Source organism: Saccopteryx bilineata, chromosome 9 (genome assembly GCF_036850765.1).
Source record: "Saccopteryx bilineata isolate mSacBil1 chromosome 9, mSacBil1_pri_phased_curated, whole genome shotgun sequence".
Lineage (NCBI taxonomy): Eukaryota > Metazoa > Chordata > Mammalia > Chiroptera > Emballonuridae > Saccopteryx > Saccopteryx bilineata.
In genome coordinates, this window is record NC_089498.1 from 27,070,533 (window position 1) to 27,088,096 (window position 17,564).

General features: G+C 41.2%; 1 protein-coding gene across 1 annotated transcript in view; it reads right to left on the minus strand.

The window, feature by feature from the left end:
- The window catches only part of ADAMTS18 (ADAM metallopeptidase with thrombospondin type 1 motif 18), a 156,372-nt gene that overhangs the window by 113,272 nt on the left and 25,536 nt on the right, over positions 1-17,564 (minus strand). The gene's annotated exons all lie outside the window — the stretch shown is intronic.

The following is a 17,564-nucleotide window of genomic DNA, read 5'->3' on the forward strand; positions in this document are numbered from 1 at the left end:
ATAAAGTAACAAAGAACTACAAGAAAACAATTATAAAAATTAATAAAATGGCAATAGCTACATAGCTATCAAGAATCACTTCAAGTGTAAATGGACTAAATGCTCCAATCAAAAGACATAATGATGGCTGAATGGAGAAAAAAACAAGACTGCTAACAAGATACCTACTTCAAATCAAAAGATACACACAAACTTAGGGTAAAAATATGGAAAAAGGTATTTAATGCACGTGGAAATTTTTAAAAAGTTGAAGTAGCAATAGTGATATCAGACAAATAGACTTTCAAATAAGAGACAATAAAGGGCATTTCATAATGATAGAGGGATCAATCCAACCAGAGGACATAATTCTCATAAACATTTACACACCTAACATAGAAGCACTTAAATATATAAAGCACATGGAACATTTTATAGGATAGACCACATGTTAAGTCACAAAACATGACTCAGTAGATTTAAGAAGACTGAATTCATATCAAGCATCTTACCCAATAACAATGGTATGACACTGGAAATCAATTACAAGAAGCAAACTGTAAAACACATAAACACATGGAGGTGAAATGGCATGATAAACTAAATAATTAACATGTTAACAACTAGACCAAGGAGGAAATCAAAACATACCTTGAGACAAATGAAAACACAAAGGCCCAACTCTATAGGACACAGCCAAAGCAGTTCTAGGAGGGAAATTCAGAGCAATATAGGCCTACCTCAAGAAACAAGAACAATTTCAAACAACCTAATGCTACACCAAAAGGAACTATATAAAGAAAAACAAAGACCAAAGTGAGCAGAAATAAGGAAATAATAAAGATCAAAGTGGAAATAGACAAAATGAATCTAAAAGAAAAAAATAGTGAAATGAAACACTGGTTCTTTGAAAAGATAAACCAAACTGATAAATCTTTAGCCAGATCCCTCAAAAAAAGAGAGGTCTCAAATAAATAAAATCATAAATGAAAGGGAAGTAGTGAGAGCTAAATACAAAGGATTTTTTTTTCTCTGTATTTTTCTGAAGTTGGAAACGGGGAGGTAGTCAGACAGACTCCTGCATGTGCCCCACTGGGATCCACCCAGCACATCCACCAGGGGGTAATGCTCTGCCCATCTGGGGCGTTGCTCTGTTGCAACCAGAGCAATTCTTATGCCTGAGGCAGAGGCCACAGAGCCATCCTCAGCGCCCAGGCCAACTTTGCTCCAATGGAGCCTTGGCTGCGGGAGGGGGAGAGAGAGACAGAGTGGAAGGAGAGGGGGAGGGGTGGAGAAGCAGATGGGTGCTTCTCCTGTGTGCCCTGGCCGGGAATTGAACCCTGGACTCTTGCACACCAGGCCGACGCTCTACCACTGAGCAAACCGGCCAGGGCCACAAAGGATTTTTTTAATACAACCATTATATGACAACAAATTGTACAACCTAGAAGAAATGGATAACTTCCTGGAAACATACACAGTGCCAAGACTGAATAAGGAAGAAAGAAAAATCTGAACAGATTGATAACTGCAAACAAAATCAAATCAGTGATCAAAAATACTCCCAACAAACAAAAGTCCTGGACCAGATGACCTCACAGGTGATTTTTACAAAACATTCAAAGAAAAATGTCTATATTTTTCAAACTCTTCCAAATAACTGAAGAGGAAAGAAGGCTCTCAAACTCACTTTACAAGGCTAGGATTACCATGATAACAAGGCCAAAGGCAAGAAAGGAAGGAAGAAAAGGAAAGAAGGAAGGAAGGAATTTTGTTGCAGTTATCAATCTGTTCAGATTTTTCTTTCTTCCTTATTCAGTCTTGGCACTGTGTATGTTTCCAGGAAGTTATCCATTTCTTCTAGGTTGTACAATTTGTTGTCATATAATGGTTGTATTAAAAAATCCTTTGTGGCCCTGGCCAGTTTGCTCAGTGATAGAGCATTGGCCTGGCGTGCAAGAGTTCAGGGTTTAATTCCCAGCCAGGGCACACAAGAGAAGCGCCCATCTGGTTCTCCACCCCTCCCCCTCTCCTTCTTCTCTGTCTCTCTCTTCCCCTCCTGCAGCCAAGGCTCCATTGGAGCAAAGTTGGCCTGGGCACTGAGGATGGCTCTGTGGCCTCTGCCTCAGGCATAAGAATTGCTCTGGTTGCAACAGAGCAACACCCCAGATGGGCAGAGCATCACCCCCTGGTGGGTGTGCTGGGTGGATCCCAGTGGGGCACATGCGGAAGGAAGGAAGGGAGGGAAAAAGAAAAGAAAAGAAAAGAAAAGAAGAGAAAAGAAAGAATTATAGGCCAATATAGCTGATGACATAGATACAAACATTCTCAACCAAAACATTGGGAAAGCAAATTTAGCAATACACTGAAAAGATCATACCCCATGATCAAATGAGATTTATTTCTAGGATGCAAAGTTGGTTTAACATTCTAAATCAATTAACATGATACAACACATAACAAAATGAAGGATAAAAATCGCATGATCATACCAATACATATAGAAAAAGCATGTGACAAAATTCAACATTTACTTATGATAAAAAACTCTCTCCAAAGAGGGGATAGAGGAAGTATACCTCCACATAATAAAGGCCATATGTGAGAAACCCATAGCTAACATCACACTCAATGGTGACAGCTAAAAGCTTTCTCTTTAAGATCATGAACAATACAAGTATGTTTACCTTCACAGCTTTTATTCAATACAGTATTGGAAGTCCTAGTTACAGCAATCAGACAAGAAGAAAAAATTAAAAGTATCAAATTGGAAAGAAAGAAGTAAATTTGCTATTCTTTGCAGATGACATGATACTATATACAGAGAACCCTAAAGATTTCACAGAAGAACTACAAAATAGATGAATTCAGCAAAGTAATATACAAAATAAATATTCAGAATTCAGTTGCATTTCAATATACTAACAACAAGCTATCAGAAACAGAAATTAAGAAAAACAATCCTATTCACAATTGCATAAGAATAAAATGCTTAGGAATAAATTTAACCAAGGAGGTAAAAGACCTACACTCATAAAACTGTAAGACATTGAAGAAAGTAACTGAAAAAGATACAAATAAATGAAACAATAAACTGCGCTCATGGATAGAAAAAATTAACATCATTAAAATGTCCATACTATCCAAAGCAATCTACATATTCAATGCACTACCTATCAAAATATCAATGGCATTTTTCACAGAAGTAGAACAAAGAATTCTAAAGTTTATATAGAATCACAAAATACCCCAAATAGCAAAGCAATATTGAGAAAGAACAAAGTTGGAGTTATCACACTACCTAATATCAAACTATATTACAAGGCTATTGTAATGGAAACAGCATGGTTCTGCCATACAGGCACATAGATCACTGCAACAAAATAGAGTTCAGAGATAAACTCATACCTCATGGTCAATTAATCTATGTCAAAGGAGGTAAAAATATACAACGGGGTAAAGGTAGTCTCTTTAGTAACTGGGACTGGAAAAATTCAACAGCTACATGAAAAAAAAATGGAAATGGATCATTTTCTTATACCAAATACAAGAATAAACTCAAACTGGATTAAAGACTTAAATGTAAGACTGCAAATCATAAAATTCACTGAAAAAAAAAAAAGCAGTAAACTCTTTTATATCACTTATAGCAATATTTTTAGCTATGTCCCCTTGGGCAATGGAAATAAAATAAATAAACAAATAAATAAATAAATAAGACTATATCAAATTAAAAAGGTTTTGTATACTGAAGAAAATCATTAATGAAGTAAAAATTCAACCTGCTGAATTCATTATGGGAGAAGTTATTCACCAATGATATATCCAATAAGGGATTAATATCCAAATTATAAAAGGAATTTATACAACGTAACACCAAAAAACAATCATTAAAAAATGAATAGAGGACCTGAACAGATATTTCTCCAAAGAGGACAGAGAGTTGGCCAATATGCATATGAAAAAATATTCAACATCACCAATCACTAGAGAAATGCAAATCAAAACCACAATAAAATAAAATATCACTTCACATTTGTCAGAATGGTGATCATTAATAAATCAATAAACAATGAGTGTTGGTAAAAATTTGAAGAAAAAAATAACCTTCATGTGTGGGATTGTAATTGTGAAGCTACTGTGGAAAAAAGTATGGAGTGTCTTCAAAAAATTAACAATAGACTGTACTACTATTTGACCCAGCAATTCCACTTTTAGGTATTTATCTGAAGAAATAAAAAACACTAATTTGAAAAGATATATGCATCCCTGTTCATTACAGCATTATGTATAATAGCCGAGATATGGAAGCTACGTAAGTGTCCATTGATAGACAATTAGATAATGAAAATGTATACACACACACACACACAATGGGTAGGACTCAGCCATATCAAAGAATGAAATCTTGTCATTTGTGACAACATGGATTGACCTAGAGGGTATTATGATAAGCATAATAAGCCAGACAGAGAAAGAAAAGTACCACATGATTTCACTTATAGGCAGAATCTAAAAATGAAATGAATACACAAACAAAACAGAAACAAACTGATAGATACAGAGAACAAATGGATGGTTTTGAAGTATGAGGGAATTTAAGGGATAGGTGAAAAAGGTGAATGGATTAAGAGTATAAACTGCCAGTTATAGAAACAGTCTCAGGGATGCAAAGTATAGCACAGAGAATATAGACTCTGTGTGTGTGTGTGTGTGTGTGTGTGTGTGTGTGTGTGTGTGTGTGTGTGAGAGAGAGAGAGAGAGAGAGAGAGAGAGAGAGAGAGAGAAATGAGAAGCACCAACTTGTAGTTGCATCACTTTAGTTCATTGCTTCTCAAATGTGTCTTGACTGCAGGGCTCAAGCCAACGATCTTAGGATCATGTTGATGATCCTGTGCTCAAACCGGTGACCCCACACTCAAGCTGGTGAGCCTGCGATCAAGCCGGCAACCTCAGGGTTTCAGAACTGGGACCTCAGCATATCAGATCGACACTCAATCCAATGCCCCATCACCTGTCATGCTATAGTCCGTAATTTTGTAATAACTACTTACAGTGACAGATGGACACCAGACTTATGGGGCCAATCACTCTGTGAGGTATGTGAATATGTAATCGCTATGTTGAACACCTGAAACTAATTAATATATAATAATATTGTATGTCAATTGTAATTGAAAAATATATAAAATATGTACAAATAAAACTGAAAGTGCTCCCAGTGTACCATGGAGGAGAAAAACAGTTGTCCAGAGGATGGCGTGGCTTGTGTGAGGTCATAGAGTGGCTCAGCTCTGCCCTAGAGCCCATTGTGCAGCCTTCCCAAGTCAACCACACAGTTCAGCACAGTCTCCACTGCACCATGGGCTTAATGCAGGGGTCTCAAAATAAAAGGCTGCCTGGGGATGTGCAGTTCACCCCACACAGGGAGCCGGCAGGGGCTCGGCAGTTTGCACTGAGATCACGCATAGACCAATGGAGTCTTCTAAACCCTGAGCTGCTATAAAAAAAAAACAGCCTAAAAAAACACCTGCAATGGGCCAGGCCCGTTATGGTCCAGTGACCTCTAATGTGACTCTCACTCCAGGTCCATTCTTTCTTCCAATATCTCTGACACTGACAAATGTCCTGGCTATGAACCCTGCATGTAGCCCAATGGGATTATTGCTATGGAGATATCTGATTCACGTTAACAGGGCTTCACATGATTAATGATTATTTTGTTTGTTTTTTTCAAGACCATCAACTTTCTTATAAAGATTCCCCCCCAGAACCCATTAAACTTGATATCACTGTACATTAAAATACAATCTGAGCAGCCATTTGGGTGAAGCGTGGGGGGAGGAGGATACTGATCTTGCTTCCAAGAGATTTTTCACTTTGCAATAAGGTTCCTGCACTTAGGTGTTTGTTTATAAACTATGCATTGCTTTGTATGTGGAGACAGCCCACAGTCTAGAACAGGCAAGGGGTTAGTTAAGACTGGTTTTTACATCCTGGTCACAGGTGACCTTTCTCAGGATGTTCCATCTTTCTGAAATTCAGTAGTCTCATTAAAAGAAAATGAGAAAACAAAAACTTTAATTGGGGGAAATGATGTCAGAATTAGATATTTGTCTAATACCCGGTACATAGAAAAATGTTATTAGGGTTATTATGAGAAACAAGTTTGGGAAGAAAGCAAATATGACAGAGGCATTAACTTCATGTCTAAAGGAACTGACCAGTATTTTATAATGCCCTAATTAACAGAAAGGAGGAGGAAACAAGGTGTACCAGAGATTAAGATAAAGTGCATTTGATTTACCTTTAGAATAAAAAACGTTCCCCTATCATCAAAAAGACAACAAATATTGGTGAGGATGTGGAGAAAAGGGAACCTTTGTGCACTATTGGTGGGAATGTAAACTGGTGCAGCCACTATAAAAGATAGTAGGGAAGTTCCTCAAAAAAATTAAAAAATAACATATGATCCAGCATAAATATTCACTTCTGGGTATTTTTTCTAAGAAAATGAAAACACTAATTTGGAAAAATACATGCATCCCATGTTCACTGCAGCATTATACATTAGCCAAGACATGGAAACAACCTATGTGTGTGTCCATCAACAGATGAATGGATAAAGAGGATGTGGTACACACACACAACGGAATATTACTCAGCCACAAAAAGGAGATCTTACCATTTGCAACAACACGGATGGACCTGGAGGGCATTCTGCTAAGTGAAATAAGTCAGACAGAAGAAGACAGATATCATATAATCTCACTTATATGTGGAATCTGAAAAGTTAAAAACAAAAAGCCAACTCATAGATACAGAGAACAGACTGATGGTCACAAGGTAGGGGTGGGGTACAGAAGAGAGGGTGAAGGGGGTCAAAAGTATAAGCATCCAGTTATAAAATAAATAATCCATGGGAGTATAATGGGCAGCATGGTGACTACAGTTAATACCGTATTGCATATTTGAAAGTTGCTAAAAGAGTAAATCTTAAAAGTCTTTATCACAAGAAAAGAGTTTTTTAACTATGCATAGTGACAGGTGTTAACCACACGTTGTGGTGATCATTTTGCAATCATTCAATCATTATGCTGTGCACCTGAAATGAACATAGTATTATTATATGTTAATTATACCTTGATTTAAAAGAAATAAAAATCCTAGAGCTTAAAAAAATTCCCACTCAAAATGTGACTTGCAAGAACATTTTCAAGAAAATACATAGCTCAAAAAGTAGGGACTTCTGAAATTCTTGGACCTGAAATTAAAAACTGTAACTAATTAATATTAGCATGGGATTTCCTCCTTTATTTCCCAAACTGCCACATTTTATCAACATCATTTCATAAAATAAAAAAATAGGCCATTGTGTCACCAATAGGTAACAAAGAATAGGTACACATACCCAGGTATGTATATATGTATGTATGTATGTGTGTATATATATGCACACATATATATGTACATTTAACAAGTAAATGCAAATTTATTTTTTATTCTCTTTGCATTGAAAATCAAACTTAAAAACACATATATGTCTTTTGGGAATTATAATACAACAGAAATATCTGGCTTGTGGGTCCAAACACACGTAAGTGCCAACGCTGCCTCTTGGGAGCTGGGGAGCTGAGGCCTGGCCTTGGAATCCCCTGGGAGCCCGGGTTGAGTCTCCTGACAGGCCACACTCCGTGACAGCCAGTGACTCATGAGATGTGGGACGGTCCTTCAGCAACCGTGTCTTTATAAGCTCCACAGGTGCACCATTTCAGTCCTCCTCACCCTTGGGTGTACAGCGAAGCTGTAAGGTGACATGACCATCTGCACCGAAGTCACAAACCCGTTCCCTTCACTGTGTCTGTCCAGGCTCTGAACATACAGAAACGTGTCGGCACAGGAAGCTCTGTCTGCCGGTGGCTGGTGACCACACGGATAGTCTTCCCTTATCAGCCGGGCTTCATGCCAAGCCTTCTACGGGTTCAAGTCGGGTCTCAGGAAACAGGAAGCCACAGTGCCAAAGGAGATCTAAGGACGGCTGGTGAAACTGACCTGGGGAGAAACTAGAAACCTTACCTACATTTTCTTTCTGACTCAATTCGCAGTTGTGAATGTGCTCTGAGATGAGGACAGAAGGCAGGTAGCGGGAGTGCGTTGCAGAGAGTGAGCCCCGGTTTTCTGAAAGCCCACCCACCAAAGTGCCTGGGGTCTGGCCCCGCCCACTTCTGCAGCCTCCCGAGGAGCCGGTCTGCAGCCGCCTGGCCAATGTGGCTCCTCCACGCTGGTTTCCTTGGGTCCTCCAGCCACACTGCGTTTCCTGCTCTTGCGGAATGAGGCACTCCCTGGACCTACTGTGCTCTTAACCTAGCCAAGGGGTCTTTCTGTCACCTCTCAGCTTAGTCGCTATTTTCTTCAGGGCTGCCTTCTCTTAACCCCATCCACCAAGCCTGCCTTCCTTGCTCCCACGCACCTTTCCCTTCAAGCGCTTACTAAAGTTGTAATTGTTTCTTTAATGGACATATCCGCTCCCACAAGATCATCAGCTATAAATCCCGCAAGGACAGGAACATACTTTTTAAAAGGCAATCACTCCATCTCTAGCACCTACCAAAGGCCCAGACATGGACCAGGAGTTAAATAATAATAATAATAATAATAATAATAATAATATGGTGGAATGGACAATTATCAAACAGGACTCTGGAGAAGCTGGAATTGAAAAAGCTTTTAGGCAATTTTAGATCCACTCTAGAGAAATGTGATTGATGACTACTATTATTATTACTACCACCGTTACTCCAAGTACCAGTGTGAGGAGGAGTACTTCCAAACATTTATGAAGCACTTTCCACTACGAGCCGGGCAGGGTGCCAAGCTGCTTAATCTTTGTTAGTTCTCATAACAGCACTCCAGAGTAGGGAGTATGCTATTAATGTTTTGTAGATGAGGAAACCGAGACTCAGCCAAAGTGAAGCTACTTGCCCAGGGCCACCCAGCTAATATGGGAACATGGAAATGCCAAGATGGTCACTAGCCATTTGACTACCAGGCCAGAGCTACGACAATCTGTGTATACCTCTCCACCACACTCCGTTGGAGTCTTACACTGAATCAAAGAATTTTTCATCTCCAGACATTCCAATTGGGTAAATAAAGCTATTGCCACTTGACTGCAAGGGAAGTCAAGAGGTTAATCGACTTACTGTGTTAGCCATAAAGGGAAATTTGAAATATCAGCAGAAAAAAAAATATCAATATGGCTTCAAACTGCTGCAAATTAAAAACAGATCACAGCCTTTTTACAAAAATATGACTACATTTCAGCATAAAGTCATTTAAAAATAACTATTTCCAGACACCATATGGGTTATGTACCAGTTTCACATGATTAGTATAATTTCTGAAGGAAGTTGTTATCAGAACCACAAGGTTGAAAAATCATTTTAGACCAAAACCGCAGGAAATATTCAAAGGTAAAAATCTTAATGGAAAAACAAATGCTGAAGGTAAGACGACTGGTCAAGAGAAAACCTGCAAAGAGCAAGTCCTAAATTCCAGCACACGAGGGAAATCTAGACTCCAAGAAAGCTTATGAGAAACAGAGATCGGTTTATTTTGTAAACCAAAGTCGCAGACTAGGTGAATTCTGAAAACGTTATTGTTTTCAGAGCACTCACATTAAAACGATAGCCCAGTTTTGTCCACTAACCTTGTGCCAATCTGCATTGCTTCTCAAGATACTCATAGTATTCCACATCTAATACTATTATTACCACAAGTAAAGAATAAAGAATAGTTTTAGATTCTGTTCTTGACGTGGGAAAAAAGAAAACTCAACCATGTAGAAAAGAGGCACTTTGCACATTTATTTATTCCCACAGAAGTGAAATTTACAGGAAAAAGCGGCAGATCCTCATTTTTCCAATTTCTAAGTACAACTAGAAGAGGATGTCAGACTCCCCAAATGCTGTGGCTGTTATGTTAATACATCACGTTAACTTTTCTTCTCTGTAATTGGTTTCAACATCACCATCACCCAGCAGATAATACATTAAAAAAATGCATAATTAGCTCCATTCCAAAGAGTGTCCTTCCGTTAACAAGTGTAATAGATCCATCTTGACCAGATAAGTAGACCTTGTAGAATTTGGAGTCACTAGCATGTTGATATTAATCTATTCCAAGGAACTGGGTAAACTTGCCACCCTACAGAGCATGAGGAAAAAAAAGAACAGGGTTTATTAAAAAGATCCCCAGGAAATGCTGCTATTAAAGGCACCGGTGGTTCCACACTGATAACAGAGAGAGACATGCTTTGTTTTGTCCACCTGGAACTTCTTACAAAAATGTTGGATTGGTCACCCACACACAACATGGGAAGACACTGCATAGTGTTCAGATGCATGGCTTGTCTGGGAAACTCAGAGAAGCTAGTGACACTCTGTCCCATTCCTGAGAAACCAGAGGTGACAAGCAGCTCCCCTCATTGGATGAGGACCCTGCCCCTGCATGCCACAGATCCTTCTGTGCCCTCTTCCGTGCATCAACGTTGTGTTATTTCCCTGTGTAGTCTGCCTGGCCCCAGGATTTGAACTTGAGACACTAGATGAAAAGAACAACAAGGGCAAGGAACCAGGAAGAAGTAGTCAAAAGAATGGCAGGAAACCAGAGGGAGCTGCAACAATCTCATATTCCAAGGAAATGCAGGGCTTCCAGAAGGCCGTGATCAGAACTGTCCAATACTTTTGACAGCCGTGTCCCAGCTTCAACAAAAAGGAGAACATGGTGACTGGTCACAACAGTTTTAAGGCATTGATCTAGACCTCAGTTTCTTAGTGGCTGCACTATTGAGATTTTTGGTGACTTAAGTCTTTGTGATGGAGGGCCGTCCTGTGCAGTATAGGATATTTAGCAGCATCCCTGGCCTCAACCCACTAGAACCAGTAGTTTGCCCCACACTCCTAGATGTAACAATCAAAAATGTTTCTAAACATAGCCGAAATCATCTACGGTTGAGAATATTGTTCTAGGTAGAAAACAGATAGAAATGGGTTATGAAGTGAAACTTCAAAAACTGAATAGAGGAAGCATTTACAATACGTAGTATCTAGAAATTTAGGTTTGATGAAGTCAGGGAATGATTGTTCTATCCTGAGTATAGTCGTCTCCCATTATCTGCGGAACTCACGATCCAAGACCGTCAGTGGACGCCTGAAACCACAGATAGTCCCAAACGTTGTATATACTATGTTTTTCCTAAACATACATATCTATGATAAAGATTAATTTATAAATTAGACATAGGAAGAGAAATAAGAGCTACTTAAACACAAGCCCTGGGATGCCTCAATAGTCGATCTGATAACTGAGCTGCCTACTGATTGACTAATGGGAGGGAACAGCCTCCACGGTGTGCAGACACTGGGCAAAGGGATAATAGAATTCAACATGCTGCTCAGAATGGCGCACAATTTAAAACTAATGAATTGTTTATCCCTGGAATTTTCATTTTTAGAACCACAGTTAACTGCAGGTGACTGACCCATGGATAAGGGGGGGGGGGGGGGAACTACCGAATACAAGAAGGTAGCTTCTTTGATTATGTCCATAAAACTAAAAATGGCATGAAGCCATCTTATACTGGTCATCCATACTCTGACTTGCTAAGGCATCTCTTCTTTGGGGCCAGAAGCCGCACTTCTTGGTGGGAACATGCCTTTTACCTCACTGCCTTTCCATGGGGTTCAAGTGTGAGATGGGCCCACCACTAGCTTTTGAGGCTGTGCCACGGAACTTGGGTTTAGAGACGAGCCCATCTTGACCCATGTCAACACACTGGCCAATAAGGGTCGGCCCTGTGCACTTAGCTGGATCTCATGGGGAAAAGGCTACCTTTAGTCTGAGATGTTCAGCTGGAAGGAAGTAGACCAGGACTGCTTGTGGTCACCCTTGACACGTGGGGAGGGGGCGGGGAAGCCTGAGGAAGAAGCCAACACAGAGGAAAGCAGACCCAAACAACTGAGAGAGACGGAGTCCGCTGGCCTCGTTCAGCACCTGAATCCCACAGAGCCAAAGCCAGGCACTCCTTCTTCCCTTAGATCAGGTGAGTCAAACTTTTCATTCTTGAGATGAAAGCTTTAGGAAACCTAGTAGTATTCTGAACTAAGTAATGTCTGCTGCTGTTTCTTAGAGATTCTTCTACTTGCTGCTGTGAGGATGCTGGAATAGGGCTTGGTTTCTCTGACCTCAGTTGCCTCAGTCATCCTCCATAGAGTTGTCTTGGGCTGCAAGTAAGGATATGCCGTCAGGCAGGAACTAGAGTGGCTAGGTTATACCAAGCGCTCGGTACATAACACATGTCAATAGTTACTATTCAATATCCAATCATGACTTGATATACATATTACTACTAATAATAATTCAACAACTAATTTTAATAAGCTTCCCCAATTCTGTCTCTGAAACAAATTAATTACAGATAACTTGGTTATCTGCAGTCTGGACTCCTACATGGATCTATCTTTAAGATAGTGGTTTATATGAATACCTGGCCAGGCATATCTCTCTTTAAAAGAAATACAAAGACTTTCTGGTACCAAGAAGTATATGGTAGCACTGGTTAGAGTGAATCGATGTCTACAGCCAGATCTCTCAAGTAAGATCATAAAATTTAAAGTGGAATCTCTGAACCTGCCCAGTGGAAAACCCACCACCTGATGTAGGAACCTTGAAGAAGTGTCCTGTGAATGCTTGCACCACATCCCCTACTGCCGCCTCTGGCTTCAGCCCCAACCACAATGGACTCAGACCTACAGCCAGCTGACCACGTCCCACCTCGAGCCAGTGTTGCGTATCTTTGCACATCTGCTCCATGGCTGTCCTCTATGTCATAGGCCACTCAGCTTCCAGCCCAGCACTGAGGATGGAGTGAGTTAAGACCCCACGGCAACCCTCAACCACTGGATGATGGGCCTCAATAAAAGTCACCCTTCAGGGAGAGTTCTAGGAGGCATTTGTGTTTTTCCTTTTTTTTTTTTTTTTTTTTTTTGTATTTTTCTGAAGTTGGAAATGAGGAGGCAGTCAGACAGACTCCCACATGTGCCTGACCGGGATCCACCCGGCATGCCCACCAGGGGCTGATGCTCTGCCCATCCAGGGCATCACTCTGCCACAATCAGAGCCATTCTAGCGCCTGAGGCAGAGGCCACAGAGCCATCCTCAGCGCCCGGGCAAACTTTGCTCCAATGGAGCCTTGGCTGAGGGAGGGGAAGAGAGAGATAGAGAGGAAGGAGAGGGGGAGGGGTGGAGAAGCAGATGGGCGCTTCTCCTGTGTGCCCTGGCCGGGAATCGAACCCGGGACTCCCACACACCAGGCTGACGCTCTACCACTGAGCAAACCGGCCAGGGCCATTTGTGTGTTTCTTAAGATATCTTGGCAGAACTGAACTCACTGTGTCCCGAGAAGAATCCTCTAGAAAGCACCCCAATACTCTTGTTTTTCTGTTCTTATCATACTTTCCCTGCCTGCCCTCTCACTTCTGGGGTGATCTACCAAATAAACTACCCAAAATAAAAGGCACCCAAATCCTTGTCTCAGCTTTTCCTTGGGGAGAAACGGAATTAAGACAAGTAGAGGCACAATAATCCAAGCTAATCACAGCAAACATGTTTACTGTGTACTGGATGCCATTTCCAGAGCTGTACTTAAATTAATTCATCAGTTCTTTGAAGTAAGATACACTTTTCATCCTGCTTTTGGTATGTGGAAACTGAGGCACAGAAGACTTAGGTAACTTTCCACCAAATGGTGGAACCAGTTTTTGAACCTGGTCTGGCTCCAGAGCCTTAATCACTATTGTACTGTCCTCATCAGACAACAGAATTCACAAGTTGTATCTCGTTCTAGGATGGTGGACAAAGCACAGATATGAAAACTTTAGTTATATAATGATACATTCAATTCCCTAAGTTTCCCATTACAGCACAAACTAGGACCCACCCAGAGTGGGCTGTTCTACCGGGTGATGCCCAGTCCGCCCACCTGTGACCATTCTCGTCCTCTTCTGAGAGGCAACCCTAGAGACAGCAGGGTTCATTATCGTGACAGTGCTGGGGACATCTTTCTAAACAGAGATTCTAACACAGAGGGGGCTCTTCCAGGCTCCTACAAAGCCGAGTGTGGCAGAGAAGATTCAAGCACGAGCAGTGAGAACGAGCCCACTTTTGAGTATAGGCTGAGATTACTAATGGGACTTGAAACTCAGACAGTCCATTTTAAGTCCCAGATTTAAGTAGAATATAAACAACTTTAAAAATCAACTCTCAGTTGGAGAATGTTTATGTGCTTTCTCTTCCTTTGGATATATGAACTTGCATTTGATCAACAGGGATAATTAATCTCAAGACTAACAGTAGAAAATACAAATTTTACAAAACAAAGACTTGATTAGCATTTGTTGGCACCCCTCAAAAACAAAGCTTTAACTTTCCGGTTATTTTACAAAAGTAGCCTGACTTAAGAGTTGCCTGGCTCAAGACCAAGAACTCTGGCCATGGTTGAATGCCCCAAATTCCTTACCTCTGCATCTGGCTCCCTCATGGGAAATGCCCCAAAATGTCATAAAAATACAATCTCTGTCAAATACACATGAAGCAATTACTGGGCAATCACATGGTGGTACAGCATTAATAATTATTACTTTTATAATCATCATTATAAATCATAACAAATAAACCAAGTATGTTAACTTCTCATTGAGTGCCAAGCACTGTTTAAACCTCTCTTTAGGCATTAACCCAATCCCATGTTCATTGTAACAATGAGACACATAATAATAATGTCAATTTTTATAATCAAGGCAATTGATACACAAAGAGAGTAACCTGCCTGATGTTATATAGATAAGAGGAAAACACAAGAATTGATCGTAACAGGGTGTTGGTACCTTTAAGAGATAGAATGACATCAGTCAAGAGGGACTTTGTCTTTGGGCTAAGATTTGATATTACTGGAAATAATAATGCAAGCATACATTGAGAATGCTTTCTTTGAGTCACCTCATTTAATCCACATAATGATATTTGAACTCAGGGAATATTTTATCCATATTTGGAGGAGAAAAAAAAATGAAGGCTTAAGCAATTTAAGCAATGTCACATGCTGTTAAGTGTCAGAGACAGAATTTGAGTTTGGGGTTGTTTACGTTCGGAGCCTGTGCTCTCATCCCACTCCATGCCGCTACAGGAGGACATACGAGGCTGGGGAAGGGGGTGCAGGTCTTTGGGACCCATATGGTTAAAAGTCAACAACAGTCTCCTTGCTTTGGAAGATCCAGGTCCCTCTGCCTGGAATACAGCCTGTTGCTGAGTTAGGACCTCTAAACAACATCTAAATGCTCTCCATATCTCAGTTAGGGGAGACAGAGTCATTTGTGTCATCCAAAACATTTTTAGATGGAGTACCTGTGCATGTCAGATAATGAGAAAAAGCAGACAGAGTCCTGCCACACAGTTCTCGTGGTCTCGTGGGAGAGAGAAACAATACACCAAGAACCACACAATGGAGTGTACAGTTACAAACGGAGATGGGTACTTTGAAAGGGAGAGGCATGGGGCTGTGAACGTGTAAACCAAAGGGACCTGAACGGATCCAGTTTGCGGAGCGGGCTTTCCTGAGGACAACTGAAGTTACATGGGGAATTCTTTCTTCAGAGTATGACCTCTGAAAATTCTTCAGATGCTGCTGCTTGTAAATCAAAAGCCTTGGTCTTTAAGAACCCAGTGTCTGTTTGCTCACAAGAGGAGTAAGTAGAGAAGCAAAAGCTACAAGTAAATGAACCAAGAGCTTGACTGAGTTCTGCATTCCTGTCGTAACATCATTAAACTACCAGAGGCAATGGATGCCTGTGACCAAAGAGGGACTTTCTCAGAGAGAAAATAGATTTTGAGGATAACTTTCTCAGGGTTATAAAATATTAGGTTTGGGAGAAAATGCAGGCTTTGACTGGTTGAATCAATGGTAGAGCGTTGGCCCGGCATGTGAAAGTCCCAGGTTCGATTCTTAGTTAGGGCACACAGGAGAAGCGGCCATCTGCTTCTCCACCCCTCTCCCTCTCCTTTCTCTTTCTCTCTTTCTTTCTCTTTCTCTTTCTCTTTCTCTCTTTCCCTTTCTCTTCCTCTCTCTCTCTCTCTCTCTCTCTTCATGGCTCAGTTGGAGCAAAGTTGGCCCCAGGTGCTGAGGATGGCACCATGGCCTCGCCTCAGGTGCTAAAATAGCTCAGTTCTTGAGCAATGGAGCAACACCCCAGATGGGCAGAGCATCGCCGCATAGGGGGCTTGCCAGGTGGATCCTGGTCAGGGTCCATGCAGGAGTCTATCTCTCTGCTTCCCTGCTTCTCACTTAAGAGAAAAAGAAGAGAAAATGGATGTTGAGTGTAAATCTCAGTTCCAACCTTCTATATTATCACATGAGCCCAAGGCTTCTTTATGAGTTAATAACTGAACCAATGACAGTAATACACCAAGGAAATAAAAAATAAATCATTGAAAATGGACTGTAAACTCCATGGCTAAATATTTTTTTAAAATCAACATAGGGAACAATAGCAAACATGATTTGACCCTCCAATGCACGGCAGATGGGGTGGTTAGTAATGCCGGAGTTCTTCGTTTGCCTTGCTCCATCTGTCCAGTAAAAGGCTATAATGCTCCAAGTCCAGTCCAGGTCATCCTGTCCATGCACAGTCTGACGTGGCTCTTACACAGTCCGGTCTGTGACCCTTAGCCCTGAGGGAGACTGATTCGATGCCAGGCTCGGAGACTGCAGGATTACGCTCTGGTCTCTTTCCTCAAGGAGTTAGCTGTTTGGTGGGGATGATGGCCACGTAAATGGGTCACTGCAATGCAGCATGATGACAGAGGTAGCCCTCAGAGCACAAAGCGTGACTCCTTAACTCAGTGTGGGTGCACCAGAGATTTCTTTTGTGAAAACGATGTTTGAATAAAACCCTAAGAACAAGGCCAGAGCCTCCAGAAAAATGTTTTCAGCACTGCTGTTCATCACCTTAGCCACTGGTAAGGAAAAAAATTCCAAGTAGTTTTGGGCAGACAGATCGGCTCTGACTTTAAAAGTGACAGTGATATCCAGATGTGGGGAGTGCAAAGGAGAGACTCAGTTTAAGACTTTGTCTCGAAGCAGCATTTGGCCACCCCTGCACCGACACAGGAAGAGAGAACCTGGGTGCCTCAGTGGGGTGCTGACAGCTCAGAGAATCCAAATTTGAGTATAGACGAGCAGCTCTTGGGCACAGGCATCCCAAATTGTGTGTGTGTGTGTGTGTGTGTGTGTGTGTGACAGAGACAGAGAGAGAGAGACAGACAGGAAGGGAGAGAGATAAGAAGCATTAATTCTTCATTGAGGCACTTTAGTTGTTCAGTGATTGCTTTCTCATATGTGCCTTGACTGGGGGGCTAGAGCAGACCAAGTGACCCCTTGCTCAAGCCAGCGACCTTGGTCAAACCAGATGAGCCCTCGCTTAAGCCGGTGACCTCAGGGTTTTGAACCTGGGTCCTCCAAGTCCCAGTCT